The sequence below is a fragment of the Sciurus vulgaris genome (assembly GCF_902686455.1).
Source record: "Sciurus vulgaris genome assembly, chromosome: 10".
Lineage (NCBI taxonomy): Eukaryota > Metazoa > Chordata > Mammalia > Rodentia > Sciuridae > Sciurus > Sciurus vulgaris.
In genome coordinates this window covers 109,113,541-109,133,773 of record NC_136470.1, presented here as the reverse complement: position 1 = coordinate 109,133,773, position 20,233 = coordinate 109,113,541, and the positions used below count along the sequence as shown (strand labels likewise).

Sequence of the window (20,233 nt, the reverse complement as noted above, 5' to 3'; positions counted from 1 at the left end):
GGCTAGCAGTTATTTTCTGATAGAGATAAGAAAGTACTAATTTGCTACTGAACAAAAAGACAAAGGTTTTCTATGACATTTGAATGCTCTAACAATACATGAAAATAAGCATGTATAATTATATTTTAAAAAATAATTATTAAAATATTTTACACTGTCCTAAATCTGAGAGCCTAACACTAGATAAATTATTAAACAAAAATACTTATTCTGACAAATTGTCATAACCATCTGTGAAGTCAGAGCTCTTAACTTGATATACTTCAACATTCCCATGAACTTTTAAATAAGATTTACCAACTTATTTCAATATTTTTTCTTTTTTCTGAAATAAAGATATGGATAATGAAGCTCAATTTTATGTCTAGTCAAATAATTTGTTTTTTACTTATTCTGTGCCTACCTTTCATAGCCACTCCATTAACTGTCTGAATTTTATGGGCTGTTAGCTTAAAGAGAGTTGGCATGATTCAGGGTTCTTACCAAGACTAAGTTTTTAGGGGAAATAATAAAGATGAAAGTGCTCGATATTTTCAAATTTCTTTCATTCAATATTATTCTCTATGTTCATTCCTGGTTATGACTAAATAAGTATTGAGCTTATTTCTGGAAAACAATGATCCAACTTTGTTTCAGAACAAAGAGTATATGCACACTTCACTACCTACAATAAAAAATGATGTTGGAAAACTCCATCATTTTTTTTTCAGTTTCATTAACTATTTTGCATAAAGATCTACACCAACTTAATGGTATAAAACATGTTCAAAAATGATTAAGTATAACAAAATGCAATATAAACAAACAGACACTGTAATATTTATCCATTGAGAATGATATCCAGAGTGGCTCCATAATTATAACGCAGGTCATATGTTATCACAGTGAAGTGGGTATTTTTTTACAGTGGTTTCTTTTCTTTCTTTCTCATTTTTTCTTTCCTATGCTTCCTTCTTGTATTCTCTTTTGATAAGGATTATTTTCAGAACTTCCAATGGACATCAGATTACTGACTGCTGCAGTGGCAAATTCGTGTACAGTGTCAAATGTGCAACATAAATTCAAAGCTTCAGTTGATATCCAGTCTCAAAAAAAAAAAAAAAAAAATCTCGGAAATATGCAAACTTACTTGGAATCACTACAATTTGATAAAACAATGCTGGTCCCCTCAATTATATGCCTGACATCCACTTAAGTCTAGTTGACAAACATAATTTTCTGTATTTATTTCCCCTAGTTGAACGATATTCAGATTACCTACATATGATTAACTGAAAACCTTTACATTTGGCATGCCACACTCAAACTCAACTCTGAAAATCTAGAATTTTATTTATTTATTGTGACATTCACTGAAAGGTAATTTTTTTCCAAAGCCAATCTGTAGTGAGAACCTACATTTGCAGATAGAGCTAGGGATGCAGACTGACTTGGTTAAAAAAAAAATGCCCAAATTCTAATAGTTATTACATATTTGTGGAGTAAAGTAAAACTGATAAACCCAAAGACAAGGAGATAGAAATCCTGAATAAGTTAACTAGTTAAGAGGAAAACATCTCATTTACTCACATGACTGACTGAAGCCTAGGGATTATCAAAATCTTATTATTCAAACTAGAACTTTGAGTCTTAGCAAATTTTATTTCCTTGCCTAATGACCATGACCAATAGATGTCAGAGCCTTGAGTTGAAATCATAATGGTTTCATTTGTTTGTTTTTTTGTTTTTTGTGTTTGGTACCAGGGATTGAACCCTGGGGTGCTCAACCTCCATGCCACATACCCAGCCCTTTTTTAAATTTTATTAGCGACAAGGCTCCCTGAATTGGTGAGGCTGGCTTTGAACTCACCATCCTCTTGCCTCAGCCTCCTGAGTCACTGGGATTACAGGCCCGTGCCACCACATCCAGCTGAAATCATAGTTCTTTTTAACAGCAAAGTTTGTTTTTAATTACTGAGCAGCATTTCCTACAAGGCTAAGGTCATGAGATTGAGATTTGTCTGTCTATAGTAAGATACAAGTATTAGTCTGAGTCTGTGATTGTTTTGTCAAAAATGTTTTGATGGCACTTGCCTAAAATGTTCCATTTTGTATATGAAATCTACTTTTTAAATATTTTTAAGTTATAAATAAATAATGCAGACTCTACCTGTGGACTTTTTGCTGATTTTCTTATGAATAATCCCCACCTTCACACTTCTTTCTACAAACATGTATACAAGTCATTTTACTGAACCTTTACATTTATTTACTTTTGGATTTAGTAGATCCCAAATATGTATATTTGATGTCAATTATTTTCATATCATTAGAAATAAGAGATACATACATTGAAATCTCATTTCCAGTCATATTATTCTGACGAGTCTGCCTTCCTTCATTCTTTCCTTTATCCCTCCCTGTGTGCTTTTCCTCCCCCTTTCTCTCCATCTCTTTTTTCTTAGTTCTTCCTTTTTCCTTCTAGCTCAGGGTGAAGCTATGATTTAGTAGCACATATCACCTCTGAAATATGTCTGAGTATATGCATATATTTTCTTTTTTAGAGCTTGCATATCAAATGCCTACTTGAAAAAATTAAAATAAGTACTTGAAATAAAGCAATTATTTTCCTTCATCATAGAGAAAAGAAAGAGGCGTACAAATAACTTTTTATTTTCTGGTAGCTTGCCACAGATGAAGTTTACACTAATTAGAAATCGTCTGGAGGCAGGAGAGCAGATTGAGCCTTCGGCTGGAAGTGCTTCCTGACAGGTGGTTCACCACAAAGCAACATTACAATTACCTAACACACTGTTTGATTTGTGTAAACCTCATTACTACTCACATTATTTAATGAACTATGAGCATTCCTTCACCTCCCTGCAGATTGCAGTGCTCCATTTCCATTTCAATTGCATAGTTTAAACCCATTTGTTTTTTAAGAGCAAATATTGCCTTGAATTCAAAATTCTGCACTTGAATAGAAGTTTTAAAACATCTGCCTAAAACTAATCAGTGAAATATGCAGACTAAAGTCTGTTCATAATATTCATATGCTATTAAGATTTAACCTTTTAATTATTTTTTCCCAATGAGTAAAAAAGAAAAACTGTTTTCCCAATGTGTAAGAATATGTATGTTCAGTATGTGTTTCCATGTGTGGTGAGATGGAAAATTGAAGCCATTATCCAGATAATTCAAGCCTCCAACCACGAAATTGCCTCAATTCTTAAATTTTCTTTTTATATGTCGCATACTCTGAAAGTCCATTTTAATGAAACCAAAATATTGTATTTTCTTTTTTAAAAGTCTATACTTCTTTATATCTATCTGGCCTAAAACTTTGTTTTAATATCTTATGTAGTTTGTTCTGAAACAGCACAAAATTCATGTTCCTATAGAAGTGATTCTGACTGAAATAATCTGATAAAAAATTGATACAACATTCTGTAATTTATTCTATTAAAATTGCTTTCATAGGCAGTTTAATATGTGCCTACCATTGTATTAGATCTTTGGAGGATTGAAACAAAATCTAAAACAACTTTTTCTTTTAAACAATGCAAATATTCACAAAAGACAAATTTGGAAATTAAGAAACAAAAATATGCAGTCCATGTGCTTTCTGGTTATCAAAAGGCATTATTTTCTTAGACTAGTGTTTCTACCTGATTAACATTTGTGTTCAGTGTTTGCCTACAAGTTACATAGCTGGTAGTTATCGACCACACTCTTTATTTCTCTTCACATCTTATCATAAATAGAAATATATTTTTTTTGTTGCTTTGTTCAAACTTGTCAAGGTCAACAAAATTTGACCTCACCTTAGTTTCTGGACCCCTTTATCCCAAATTATCAAATTCCAGTAGCTTCTATTAATATCTCGTAAACACCCTCACTCAAACAACACATTCCTAGAGGCTCCTTGATTTTTTCTTCCCATTTTCACTTACAAAAGGTCATTCAGCAAAGAAGGGATTTAGTTCACTTCTGGCTGACTTTAAAGTCTAAATTTTTCACATTGTCTGACCTAAAAGATAAAATAACACTCTATAATTCTGACGACCTAACCATGCTCCAGTTACCAAACCCTGTAAGTCTGTGACTTAATGATACAAATGTTTTTGTTTGTTGTATATTCTAAAGTCAATAGCTAGGTGGATGTGCTCAGTATAAATACTCAGAAACCTAGTGGGAGGGAGGCTTCCTCTTAGCACATGTTTCCTTTACACAAAAACAGGATGAATGGAATCTGACAGATTATGCATTAATTCTGTAGAAGATTAAAATAAGTAAAGTTCTTTTACTCCTTTTATTAAATAATGGAATTCAATTTCCTTCTTTTGGAATGGCTTTGGTGATTCGCTTGATGAATAGAATATGATAAAAGTGGTAATGTGTGAGTTTGTTATGGTTTAGATATGAGGTGTCCCTGCAAAGACCATGAGTTAGATAGTGCAATTGCAAGAAAGTTTAGAAGTGAAATGATTGGTTTGAGAGCCTTAACTTAAGCAGTGCATTAGTCCAGTTGAATGAATTAACTGGGTTGTAACATGGGCAGATAGAGTGTGACTGGAGGAGGTAGGTCATTTGGAGCATGCCTTTGGGGTATATATTTTGTCCCTGGTGAATGGAGTTTTCTCTTCTGCTTCCTAGTAGCCATGTCCTGAGATGCTTTCCATCTCCATAATCTTCAACCATGATGTTCTGCCTCACCTCAGGATTAGAACAATGGAGTTTGTCATCTTTGGACTGAGAACTCTGAAAATGTGAACCACACAAATTTTTCCTGCTCTATGTTGTTCTTGTTGGTTTCTTTGACCACAGCAACAAAAATACAAAACAAAACAAAACAAAGGGCTGAATAAAACAGACTTTCAAGCCTACAAGTTTCTCTGAAACCTGATGTCTTAGAACCCTCCTTCAGGAAGCTGAGACACTACACAAGAAATCCAGGCTGTCTTGACATTGCTGTGCTACAGAGATCTATAGATTCCGTGAGCAACAGTCCCAGCATATGTGAGCCCTATGATAATCCCTACCAAGGAGTCACACATGTAAACAAAGTCATTTATCACACACCTACGAGAACCTGTTGCCAACTGAAAATCACTAAATGACCTTGGTCCTTCCATATGGAGTCAAAGACTCTCCTATCTGACACAAGTTTGAATTTCTGTCAGACAAATTAGGAATAATGGTAAAATGTTTTAAGCTGTTACAATACAGGTGGCTTATTTACACAGTCATACACCAACAGAGCAAACTCTTAAAGCCTTCACTAAGTGACACATGTACATTTCTTCTCACTATTAATTGGAAAAAAAAAAAAAGTCACATGTGCAGAAAAGTGCCAAATCAATGAGGATAACAATCATAAATATCTCCTCTTCTTGTCCTGAATCTTTTAGAAATTATTTAGGTGGCATTTGTATACTTCTATTGGCATATTTCTTAACATTTTGAAATGTTATTTAAGTATGTATTTTTTCAAATTTTCTTTTAATGATGGTGTCAAAAGTGTTCTAAACTTTGAAACATGAAGATAGCAGAAAAAAAATAAGTAAAAACTCAAGGAATAGAGGAGCAATATAAGCCAAGTCAACACTGTTACTAAATATAGGACTGAGTGAATTTAGAATAGATTTCAAGAATTGAAAACATAGAAGAATAATATTAGAATATGCTAGCATGTTAAATAATAATAGATCTGGAAAACTAGAAAGAGATTGTTTTGTGTATTTGACGCAGTATTTATTTCAATAAATATTAGAAAATCATGTCTATGGATTTGGGGACAGATTTCTCTGGGAAATATAGTTTTTTTTTTTTTTTTTTCAGTGGTTAGAGAAACAACATGTATCCCATTTGTTTACAATAAAAAAAAAAAAGAAATATAGTTTTAATGAGTAGGAAGAGACTAGAACTTGAGGCAATTAATAGAATACATTTTATAATTCATGCATTTTAGACAATACTAGTAGTGGTAGAAATAGGAAAAAAAGCTAAACTGAAAGACCTGTCAAAATTCTAGAAATCCATGAGGCTTACAAGTTGACAATAAATCAGGCTACCAAGGATGGACAATGGAAAGATAAATTGTGCAGTCATAATAAAATAGAAGTCTTAAGAAAACAAGCCCAATTAGAAAGTGGAATTTACTTTGAGATTTATCTTGTATAAAAATTATCTTGCACAATTCTCATCAAGTAATTAAAATAAGAAAATACAAAATGAAATATTTAAAAATTAGAAATATGAAATCTTAAAAAAATTCAAAGGTACTTTTTCTCCCTAAAGTACATGTACATCTTTAGTTTTAGATAGAACAGTTTACTAAAGTCAATCAATTTTTAAAATTAATATCAGAAATTTAGTACCCAGGATTTTTTTTTCCCCCCGGGTTAGTCCTCCTGCCAGTCAGGAGGCATTTTTATTTATTATTATTATTATTATTTTTAATTGTAAACAAATGGGATACATGTTGTTTCTCTGTTTGTACATGGCGTAAAGGCATACCATTTGTGTAATCATAAATTTACATAGGGTAATGTTGTTTGATTCATTCTGTTTTTTTTCTCCTTTCCCCCACCCTTCCCACCCCTCTTTTCCCTCTATACAGTCCTTCCTTCCTTCATTCTTGCCGCCCTCCCTAACCCTAACTCTAACCCTAACACTAACCCCTCCCTCCCCCCATTATGTGTCGTCATCATCCACTTATTAGCGATATCATTCGTCCTTTGGTTTTTTGAGATTGGCTTATCTCACTTAGCATGATATTCTCCAATTTCATCCATTTGCCTGCAAATGCCATAATTTTATCATTCTTTATGGCTGAGTAATATTCCATTGTATATATATAACACAGTTTCTTTATCCATTCATCAATTGAAGGACATCTAGGTTGGTTCCACAATCTGGCTACAGTGAATTGAGCAGCTATGAACATTGATGTGGCTGTATTTCTGTAGTATGCTGATTTTAAGTCCTTTGGGTATAGTCCTTTGGGTATAGGAGTGGGATAGCTGAGTCAAATGGAGGGTCCATTCCAAGTTTTCTAAGGAATCTCCACACTGCTTTCCAGAGTGGCTGCACTAATTTGCAGCCCCACCAGCAATGTATGAGTGTACCTTTCTCCCCACATCCTCGCCAACACCTGTTGTTGCTTGTATTCTTGATAATCGCCATTCTAATTGGGGTGAGATGGAATCTTAAGGTGGTTTTGATTTGCATTTCTCTTATTACTAGAGATCTTGAACATTTTTCCATATGTTTGTTGATTGCTTGTAGATCTTCTTCTGTGAAGTGTCTCTTCATTTCCTTAGCCCATTTGTCAATTGGATTTTTTGTATTCTTGGTGTAGAGTTTTTTGAGTTCTTTATAGATTCTGGAGATTAGTGCTCTATCTGAAGTATGATTGGCAAAGATTTTCTCCCACTCTGTAGGCTCTTTCTTTGCATTGCTGATAGTTTCCTTTGCTGAGAGAAAGCTTTTTAGTTTGAATCTATTCCAGTTATTGATTCTTGCTTTTATTTCTTGTGCTATGGGAGTCCTGTTGAGGAAGTCTGGTCCTAAGCCGACATGTTGAAGATCTAGTACCCAGGATTTTGAAGAAAATAATAATCAGTTATTGACTATATAATTTCCAAAAAATTTTCTAAGTATTTATAGAAAATAAAAATGAAGACTAATCAAATCTTAGACAAAATAAAAACATGTTAATTCTTGTATTACAAAGCTGATGTACTTACTCTCTATGTGTAGAATAAAAGATAAGCTATTTTTCAGTTCAAATTGCACTATATTAAGTAAAAAACAATTTTAAAGATGATCATTTACAAAGAAGTCTTTAAGTACCCCATGAAAGATTATGTTTTCTTTATGCCCACTCTTTGGTGGTATTTTTCAAGAAATTTGGTGTGGGTAAGTTTTTAAATGAATAATAAAATTCCTCAATAACTGAATGTAATGTTCGAAGATTCCAGTGATTGAAGAGAGATACATAACAATGCAGTGAGCATATTCACATAACACTTTTACTTAAAAGTACAGCCAGCCAGGTGGCACAAGTGTGCCTGTAATTACCACTAATAGGGAGGATGAGGCAGGGGAATCTGATTCAAAATTCAAGGTCTGCTTTGGCAAATTAGCAAGACCCTATCTCAGAATAAAAAAATATAAATAAAAAATGAGAAAGGAATAGGGATATAGCTCGGTGGACAAGTGCCCCTGGGTTTGAATCTTAGTACCAAAAATTCATAAATAAATAAATAGTACATAATATGAAGCAACAGAAGGAATAGATAGCAGATTAGCATTGGGAAATGGGAGAAACAAGGAATCACAAGCTCCACAGTGTTGTGTGTATTTTCTTAAGGACTCACTTTTTCCCTGGATCATGCTGGATAGTTCTGGAGATATGGTTTATTGGTGTCTCTTATGTACATCTGGTCATGAAGCCAAGAATCCATAGTGTCCAATTTTGCTTCCACATTATGAAATTTTCCTGTAATGCTAAATATTTTTTGAAAACATGAACTTTATAAATAGTTATTTAACATTTAGCTGTATGACTATATCCTCGTTTAAGACTTTTCACTGATAAAAATGTAGATGATTCCCAGTTTTACTGTAATTCTTGGGACTTTCCGTAATTTAAAAAAATATTCTGTAACATATCACAACTATAAATAAACCTGCAAATGAGAAAAAAATGAGGTGTAAGCTATGAAGAAAAACATTATCCTTGGTTTCTGCCAGAGGATTTTGGACTTCAAATAGTATATTTATAAATCGTTTATTACTTAACTAGTAACTTTGTACTTCATCTTGACCAAAAGTCAATGCCAGACTTTCAGGAGTAGAATGAAAGTAGAATTGTCTTCATCCACTCATAAAAGAACTCTAACCTACACATTAGAATAGCTAATGCTTAATCTCAAGTGACATTATCTTCGCATTTCTTTCTTGAATTTTGAACTTATTGAAATGCTCTTATTTTTAAAAATAATTACAGGTCAAACTGTTGCTGACATGAACCAAATTGGGTTCATAAAATCCAGAAAATGTTCCATTGTCATTTTAAAAATCCATTCTCTTCATTTCTAAAATAAAGTTTTCCTTTTCAAATGAATTTTAGGTTACAGTAATGAAAATCTATGAAAAACTAATGAGTAATCCAATGTAATAATATGGTCAAATGATTTTAAAGGATATATCTTTTGTAAATAGATGTTGAAGAAAATTGTATATGCATAATTTGCCTGTGGTATTTTCACCTATATTCTATTTTTTCTTTCTGTATGACCCTTTTCATTATTATAGGTATCAAATTCTAATGTTAATAATTAGAAGAGAGTGGCAAAGCAAAAGCATTTTGCTTATAATCCCTTTCTCACCTGATAACCTGGGGAATACCTCCACTTCAAGTGAAAATGGCAGGTGACTAAAGGTTCTACAAGACATTCTGGGAAGATAGATAGACAACATCTCTGGAAGAAGGACCTGTTCCTATGAAATATTCTCAGAATAATGTCCTGGTTAAGAGTTTCTTATGATAACTACTCAGAATCTGTTGAAGAATATCATATAAGCTTTAAAAAATCCAGGTATAAAATGGGGTTGCCTATTGGGCTAGAGAGCATGTTTGTGACAGAGACAGAAGGACTCAATGTTCTGGCCTATTCTCCGTTTTATCTGAGAATCTCAACTGGCAGAAAACTTGAAATCTCAAAAAATAAATTGGACATAACTTTTCTATGTTCCTATGTTGAACACATTATGAATGTAACTCCACAACATGTACAACACAAGAATGGGAAGTTATACTCCATGTCTATAAAAAATGTCAAAATATACTCTGTCATTTATATCTAAAAGGAACAAATAAAAAATAAAAAACACTTGAAATTTCTAACACTTGTGAATGTGATATAACTAATTAATTCATTGTAATAGTTCAGCAACATAATATTATGAACTTATCTTGTGCTAATGTAATTATTCCAGGTATACTTGCACTTGGAGAGAAATGACAGAAAATCTTAAATTGTTTCTAATTCTAGAATATTCATCATTCACAGATGATATAAGAAATTAAGCAAAATATCTGTTTTGTTTTCATTTTTTATTTTTTTGTTATTTTTAATAGGAATGTATGAGTAGTAACCAGACTGAATATTGATTTTACTGTGTCCTATGACTTGCAACCCTACATTGTTTTTGTTTTTATTTTCATTTTCATTTTCCCTGGTTTTTACATTCCTATGGGAACTTTTTAAAGGAATCTTGTATATTCATTATTAAGTACTTGTTTTGTTGCACATTATTAAAATTCCCTGTAAGGTGGGACCATATGTAGTATTTTTTTCATATTTAGTGAAATGCTAGGCAAATAATATGCTCACATTATAAACATAAATAAAATTAATAAAAGGGTAGACAGTTTTAGCAGTATAATTCTAAATGCCTTTTTTCATGTTCTTAAAATAACATTGGAATATAATCATAGCTACACAAACTAGAACCAACATTTCTATGTGCATCAAACATAAAACTATGAACCCCAAGTGCATTATGCAATGAATATATTTTAAAATATGTATTCAAATAGGATATCAATATTAATTAAGTACAAAATACACACAATGTAACCAAGCAAGTAAATGAAGTACTCAATGGGTTGATAAAAACAGAATTCCATTGAATATTAATTTTCAAAGTACAAAAATTCTGTGGCAGAGAGGTAACCGAAATTAAAATTATAAACGCCCGTGTTTTGTTACTGAAAAAGGACCTATACAAAGGTCACATTAATAAACTAGAAGGTAAAAAGAAACAATGCAACCAATTGGTAAAGTGTATTTTTTCCTGAATTAGGTGTGTCAATATGAACAATAATTTACAGCAACTGTCCATGAATTCTTTATTACACTCAAAGGAAAAAATCAAAATATATATCAAATAAATTATTATAATATTTAATTGCGTAACAATGTAAAGGGGAAATTTTTAAAGTTATTGAGGGTGGAAACCCATAATAGGCCTCTAAAATAAATATAATAAATGCTAACAGGATAGCCTTAGTATCTTAGATTTTGTCCTATACTTTTAAGAACTGAAAATTATATTTAAATTATGTGGCAAGGGGCTGAGGACATACCTCAGACCCTTAGTTCAATTCCCAGTACTAAATAAATGAATAAGTAGATAATAAAATAATGTAAAGAAATGACTTTCAGAACATGTTGTTGGTAATTACAACCAATTCTGGGTTTTATACCTACACGTATACAATAGTGATTAACTTTGATGAGTTTTTTAAAAGGTAATTCATTAAGCTGAGTCCAGAAAAGACTTTCTTATAATGGTCATTAAGTTAGCTTTGAAATACAGAAATAGTTTCAACATTTTTTAATAACATGACTTATAGATCGATATATTCTCATTAGCTGATAATTTCAGGTGTTTATATATTGAATAAAAAGTCTTGACCCAAGGTAATATAAACCATGAGGCAAGAATGTGGAATTACTTAACTGTAATTTTAAAATAAATTATCAAATACACATGAATATTAATTGTAACTTTCCTTAAATTATATTACTAAAACCTGGAATATAATCTGTGTCATTATATCTTGTGACCTAGATTGCTTTATAAAATGTGATTTTTAAAAATTTTCTATTTTTTTCATTTTTAACAGACTGTATTTTGATTCATTGTGCATAAATGGCATACATCATTTCATTTCTGTGGTTGTGCATGATGTAGATTCATACCATTCATGTAATCATACATATACATAGGGTAATGATGTCTGTCTCATTCCACCATTTGTCATACCCCTTCTCCCTCTCATTTCCTTTTACATAATCCAAAGTTCCTCCATTCTTCTCTCATACACCCCCTCCCCCATTATATATTACAATCCACTTATCAGGGAAAACATTTGGCCTTTGGTTATTTGGGATTGGTTTATTTCACTTAGCATGATATTCTCCAATTCCATCCATTTATTTGCAAATGCCATAATATTATTCTTCTTTGTGGCTGAATAATATTCCATTGTGTGTATATATATCACTGTCTTTATCCATTCATCTGTTGAAGGGCATCTAGGTTGGTTCCACAATCTAGCTATTGTGAATTGAGCTGCTATAAACATTGATGTGGCTGCATTACTGTAGTATGCTAATTTTAAGTCGTTTGGGTAAAAACCAAGGAGTGGGATAACTGGGTCAAAAGATGGGTCCATTCCAAGTTTTCAAAGGATTCTCTACACTGCTTTCCAGAGTGGCTGCACCAATTTGCAATCCACCAGCAATGTGAAAGTGTGCCTTTTTCCCCACATCCACCCCAATATCTATTATTGTTTGTGTTCTTGAAAACAGCCATTCTAATTGAAATACAATGAAAGCTTACAGTAGTTTTAATTTGCATTTCTCTAATTACTAGAGATGTTGAACATTTTTTCTTAATTTATTAATCACCTGTATGTCTTCTTCTGTAAAGTGTCTGTGCAGTTCCTTCGCTCATTTATTGATTGGGTTCTTTGTATTTTTGGTGTAAAGTTTTGTAAGTTCTTTATAAATTTTGGAGATAAATACTGATTTTTTATAATATGTACAGAAAAATTTGGACACTCCTTTCTTCAAAAGGCAAAGTCTAATTCTCTTCCTATTGAATGAGTATCAGATTGAGTGCCAGCATCTAATGAACAGGACATGATCAATCATCAGCACCAACTTGGGCAACCTTTGCTATTGAGCCACTTGGGCTGAAGATCTCCATTCCTGGTCAGGCTGTCAGATGCAGGAAACTCTTGACTCTCTTCTATTTTTCCTCATATCAGGACTGCTATATTCTGAGATGCTGTGAACCCATCAAATGTTAAAGCTGATGATTTAAATATGATACAATGACTGAAGTTAACAACACTGTAGTCTTGAATATTAGGAAGAGTAGATTTTAAGTTCTCACCACATGAAAAAAAAATTAAAAAAATGTTTGGTAATGCATATTTTAGTTAAATCACTTTGTTCATTTCATAATATTTCACAACATCCTGCAGTACATAATAAACATATAATTTATTATGTACTACAGAATTAATTATATTATTATTATTATAATATATAATTATATTATATATAATATAAGTAATATAATATATAATTTAATAAGTAATTATATTATATATAATATAAGTAAATAATATATAATTTAATAAGTATATATAATATACATATATACTATATATAGTATATATAATATATATTATAGTATATATAATATATATTATAGTATATAATTTAATAAGTATATATATTTTACATATAATATAATAAGTAATTTAATATATAATTATAATTATATATTATATTACTACAAGATTAATATATTATTCTTGTTTCATCAGTTGTATGTTGGTAAATATTTATAGCCAAATTTTGGTGAAAAAAGTAAACACTGATGAAACATTTGCTTATTTTTATGGTGTATTTCCAACATGGATTATTTTAAATTGCCAACAAAAGATAGGGTGCTGAATATAGACTTTAGAAGAAATGCACAACAGCATATTAATCAGGTAATATTACTACCACATATACACTATAGACATAAACAAACTTGAATGAATAGATACTAGTAAATTTTTAAAAAATATAAAATGTTGAATTTTGAGTACATAGTCCCTTAGTGTGTGATGTAGTTAATTCAGAACTTATATAAATAAATTTTAATAGTAGTTGTGTTTAATAGAGAACTAATAAAATTCCTGTAATTTTAAGAAATAACATTTTTGATGTCAAAATATTATATTTAATGCATGTCTAAATCCTTTGAGATTACATAATTGAATACTCCTTATTTGAGGATTAAATGACTACACCCTACTGCTTTTGATTTATAATCCAATTATGTGACATTATAGGTATGATATCAGTAAGCACCTAGTGAGTATTTTTGATTAGTTAATTCATACTGTGAATTTATAATTAACATTAAATATTATTGCCACTGAAGTACTTAAAAACTCAACTTATCAATTAATATTTACAGATCATAAATTATTTTTAATATAAGATTGAACTTTATATTTAGAGAATAAAACATGTAGACTTTTTTCCTTTAGTGATAATTAGTATGAACATTTTTAATCTTTACGAGATTACAATTTCAAAAACAACAGTGAACAAAAATAAGATTATTTATTTATATGATATTATAGTATAGTTGGATAATTTAAGTCTCATTTGCATTTTTGATATAATTTCATTAATTGCTTTCTTTTATTTTCTTGCATAAGTTTGATGGGCAACTTTTGGAAATTAAAAATGTGTTTTATAATAATTCATATAAATTAGTAAGTCCAATTTTAACATATAATGATGTGGCAATATATTACATTGTAGTTGAGTGTTTTTATTTCAAAGCTGGGTAAAGTGAACAGAATCACATTTAATTTATTCTTCCATTTTACTCATTGAACATCATTTTATGTTATGACATAATCTTCAGAGAACTTTAGACTTTCCCTTTGTCTAAGAACCAAACTACCCTTAAAAATGTTATAAAAAACAGACTATAGACCCTTCTATTACAGATGAGATAACTAAGACAAGGTACGGTACACTTAATAATATACCTCAATGTTGACTATACCCATATTCTTAATTTGCTATTTTATATTTTATATGATGGCAGGGAACTTGCAGTTGTCATGAATAAAAATCTTGAAATGGTGAGATTACTCTGTATATTTCGGTTTGTTTGTTTGTGTGCCCATGATGGTCAAAAATTTCCTTTTAAGAGGTCAGTAGGGAATTTTTGCATCTGTTACCATCAGGGTTAACTGGTTTATGGGTTTTGTTGCCACATTCTTGTCTCATTTGGGTGACATAATAGTGCTGGCCTCATATAATGAATTTGGAGGAATTTCTCCTTTCCATTCTTTGGAGTAGATTGAAAACTGGCATTTGCTTTTTAAAGATTTGTAAAATCAGCAAGAACCACCTATGCTGGCATTCCATTTGTTGGGAGATTTTTTTATTATGGACTCAGTGTCATTACTTGTTACTTGTCTGTTCATGATTTTATGCCTTAATTGTTCAATTTTGGTAAATCATAAGTGTCCAGAAATTGAACCATTTTTCTAAACTTTTCACTTTAATGTTCACAATAATTCCTAATAATCTTTTATGCTTTTGTTTTATCAGTTACAATGTCTCCTATTTCATCTCAAATTTCTTTGATTTGGGTCTTCTCTCTTTTTTTCCTGCCTTAGTCAAGCTAGTTTGTGATTTTATCTTTTCAAAAAACTACACTTTGTTTCATCAACCTTTTGTGTGGGTTTTTAAGTTTCTATTTCTGCTCTGTGATTACTAGAGATTGAGAAAGGTATAGGAGGAGGGTGGATAAAGGGAGGTTGGATCTGATCACCACATATAGTTTGTAAATATGGACATATGCTGAACTCTTAATAGATAGAGTTAGCACAAGTTAACCAAAAATAAAATGAAATAACTCCAAAAAAGTAAAAGATGTAAGTTGTAGAGTTAAAGTTAGTGAAGGTAATGTGACTAGGTAAGCAGAGGGAGATTAGAGAAATTGAGAACTGAATAGCAGTCTGAGAGAGACAAAGACAAGATGAAGAGACAAAGAAAGAGAGAGATCTAAAGCGTCACCAATGACCTTGAAAATGGAGAAAGAGCTAGTACACTAAGAAAGCAGGTGGCCTCTAGAATCTGAAAAATTCAAGAAAGAAAATTTCCTTTAGATCATTCAGAAGTAATGCAGACTTAATGATGGTCTGATTTTATGACTCCTGACATCCAAAATAGTAAGAAAATGAATTTATGTTGCTTTAAGCCACTAAATTAGTTGTACTTTTTAACAAAAGCATCAATATAAATACATTACCTGCATGACCTCCACCGACCTATGCAAAGATACTGTAGCCTGGAACTCTGCTTCAATAATTTTTTATATTCTACAACACCACTCTTTGCATTTTAAAATTTTACCTGAATCCTAAAAATCTAAAACACACTTAAAGGTCACAGTATGTAGAAATCAAATCATTGGTTTTAACAACAGACATAAATGCTAAAAAATCCTAATATATAAAAATTATGTTATGGACTTCAAGGTTTTTAAGGAGATTATTTATTTGGAACAAAGGTAAACCAAATAAAGTGAAATTCAAATGCACAAATGTACATAAAGTAGATTAAGAAACAGAAACTAATTAAGGCAGACTCTTGCTCACAACTGGATTATTGGTTTTATAAATGGAAAAGATTTATCTTGCTTGCTAATTCCTATGTGTTTCATACTGGGCACAGATGATCTATAGTTTTGGAGAAAAAATTAATTTATATATAAATTTCAGTTAAAAATGTAAACATTAAAATAATTTCAACATAAAAATGTTTTCTAGATAATATAAATCTTTTTAAACAGGAAATTATTGCTAAAATTTCAATAAGATTTTTTAATGCAAAAATCTTTAATTTTAAACACAATCTGATTATACAAAATGTTTCCTGATGTAGATTGACATCTAGCTCATTTTATGACTCCTTAAATTAACTACTTAATTGTTGTTCTAACTACAGTGGAGTGAGGACCTTATGAAATTTTGAGGTCAAAAGGAAATTGATAATTTTAAAAGGAAATAATGACTGAGAAGCAAACAAATGGGTAACACTAAAATAAAACCAGAAAAATAAAGGACCAGTCAATGAATAATCTGGATTGGATGATAATTTAACATAACAAGGAATGCTAAATCTGGGAAGGTATAATTATGAGAATAAGAATCATTAAACAAATGTAAATTCAAATTCAGTGGTAATTAAATAGGTTATAGCTGGTTAAATTCATAGTGTTCTTTGACCTAACAGATGCATTGCAGGGTCTCAGAGTACATGAAGTTCTGGTTTTGTTAATGTATGATATTTTCAAAGTAATCAGTGATTCTAAAATAAGTTAAGCATCATATGTCTAGATCAATTTTCATATATGATATCTATTTTTGCAAGCAGATTATTTTTGAAATTACAATGTCCTGTTTACAGAATTATAAAAGTGCAGACCTCTAAAAAGTGAATTTTTACAAAAATAAAATGCCAAGACAGGCACATTATACTAAGTTGCTATGTAGGTCCATAAGTTATTGTATCTCATAAATTACTCATATTTTATTCCTTTCTGATTATTATTTTAGGCATGATAATATAGATTCCCAATATATTATTGTTTTAAAAAATCATGGAGTAATATTAGGAAGAAAATATGCAGGCAATGAGATGAGGACATTATACCATAGTAAATGTAAAAGACTGACAGAAATTTTTCATCATACTCTCATATATATTAGGTCTATATATATTCTTTATGAAGAAATACAGTTAAGAGAATAATACAAGAATCATGTATATATCTATCATACAACTTCAATGATTTTCAACTCAAGGCTAATATTAATTCATTAACATTCTCATTTCTACAGTCCTCTTCGCTGGATTATTTTAAATAATCCCAGGCATCATATTTTTCCTTCTTCAGATACTTTGTGTGCTTTTAAAACACACCTTTTACATTCTCTTTAGATAGATACATAGATGATCCTCTCTAGAGAATGGAGAGAGGTACATCTGTAGAGATAGATATCAGTGTTTTATTCATATTGGTTTATTTATATACATTTTACTATTTATTTAAGTTTCATCCATCTTTGAGTTAATACCATATAATTCTGAATCATAACAATCCTAAAAGACTCACAGAATTTTGGATCTTTTAAAATTTGTTTTCCCTCAGTTGTGTTTTACAAATTCTGCATTCATGGTTTTTACTAAGCAATTTGAATTCTATAAAACACTGAAATTATTACTTTCTTAATCAGTATTGATTTTAATGATCTACATAATATTCACTCTCTTTGGTAATCTTAATTTTTCTCTGAATACTCATGTTTCTGTTTGAAAGCCTTTCTTTTAATCAAAGAAATGCATTTACTTTTTCTTTAAGTGAAGACCGGCTGGTGACACATTTTCTAAGTCATCATAGATGACTTAAAATATCTTTATTCCTTATCACTTTTAAATGGATGTTTTCACTCAGTAAAAATGTTGAAATTTGTTATCACTTCTTGTTATCAAGATGTATTCCATAGCTTTCTAGCATCCAGTGTTTCTGTTGAGTAATCAGCTGTTAATCATATTTTTGATCTTTGAAAAGTATTTTTCTAATATTCTGACTGCTTTAAAATTATTTTCAAAATTACCAAGAAATTTACTATTATATTTTGAACATTTCTAATTTGAAAATCTTAAATCCAAAGTACTCTGAAATTCCAAAAATTTTTGAGCACAAACATGATGTTCAAAATTTTTGAATTTTAGTGCATTTTGGATTTTAGATTTTCAGGAAACAGATGTTTAATCAATAAAACCTATGCAAATATTAAAAATCTAAAAACATCTGAAATAAGCATTTCTGATAATGCTTATACATCAGTCATGTATACTTTCTTGGAGTTTGAAATTTGCTTACTTCTTGAATCTGAGAATTGATATACCAGAACAATTCTCAAAACTCTTGATCATTATCTTTTCAGATATGATTTCTGACACATTATCTTTTGTATCTCCTTTTGTCATTCCAATATGACATGACATAGATTTTTTTTAAAAAACCACACATGTTTTATGGACCATTTGTTTTTATTTATTAAAATCCTTTCTGCATTTTATGTTTTCTTTCTTTTTGTTCTACTCTTTGAGCCCACTAAATCTGAATATTCTATTAAAATTACAATTCCATTTTTAGAATGTTCATTTTATTCATTTTAAATAGTTTTCAATCATCTTGAAAATATTCTGATGTCCACTTTTGTCCTTCTTTTTTCTTACTTTACTTAATAAATTCAAAATTGATATTCAATGATCTTGAGTGCTAATTGTAATTAAATACACTATATGTTCTACATAGTCTATTTGGTTTTACTTTTGGTTATTAGTCATTGTTTTGTGCCATCAAATGCATCACCATTTTTTAATATTATTATATGTCAAAAACAGGGCATAAAAAAATTACTGTGATCTTAATTTTCCCCAGATATTGGTCTCTTTTTACCTTAATAGACAATGCAATGAGAAGTTGAGCCTTTTAGTAAACATTATTCCATTGTAATTTCACCATTGTTTATAAATCACAATCCTTTTAGTTCAATGAATTCTCTAGTCTTAATCCTACAATATTGTGCAAGGTCTAGCTCTGTCCTTCAGGGGTCAAACCTCAACATCTCTTTTTGTCTCAAAAAGTTCTAAATCTGGTAAATATCACAACTGGAATTAAAATGTTGTGCTTCAGGAAAATACCCTTCCAAACACTTCTCTTAAGCACTATGCAACATGGGAGATTAACTCTTCCTTCATAAACATTCAACCTAGATACTTTGACTTCTGTATAATATCAGAATTCAACAGATCTCTAGTGGCAAAAAATGATTTACAATAAGTTCCATTTTCTCTGGTATTCAATTGTTTTCTTCAGGCGCACATTAAGTACTGAACTTTAGTTAGTTTTTCTTTTCCCAGAAGATAGTTTTTGTCTGGCAAATCCCACGCTTTAGATCATTACAATAATTAATAAACACAGAGAGGAAAATAAGTTCTCCTGGAAATGTTCTCTTATCTGTAATATTTGCTTACAATCTAATCTTCATGGCATCATAATACTATGATACCATTAAAATGTGATACTGTAATTTATATGGTTTATTTAGGGTGGAAACATGAAATTTCTAATGTTTTAGGTAAAAAACAAATGGTTACAAGAACCTTAGCTAACCATGGCATATGTATCTAATTCATAAATTGAGTGTTGACATAAAAGAACTTTTATAATATATTTATTTTAGTGGATTAATCAGATTCTAAGAATTGCTTATGTTTCAACTTCAATAAAATATTGTTATTTATATAAAATACTTTTTTCTTTATTTTTAGAGTAGAAAGTAAGCTTTATTAAAGAAAAATAATAGCAGACTTCTCCCGGGTGGAAGAAGGGGACACAAAGATGGAATCCCTTGGATTGAGCAAATCTTGTCCTTTTTATAGGTTTCATTCTCCTGTTCTTTCCCCCTTATCTCTTTCCTTCCTGCCTACAAGATTAGGCCCAGTTTTGCATAAAGTGAGAAGTGATGGGCAGGGGGAGGAACAAGGTGATTCAGGCAGGTAAG

The 20,233-nt window shown here is 30.5% G+C and overlaps 1 pseudogene across 1 annotated transcript in view; it reads right to left on the bottom strand.

Moving 5' to 3' along the window:
• LOC306670420 (zinc finger protein 384-like) overlaps positions 1-20,233 on the bottom strand; it is a 97,108-nt pseudogene that overhangs the window by 62,354 nt on the left and 14,521 nt on the right. The window lies entirely within an intron of this gene.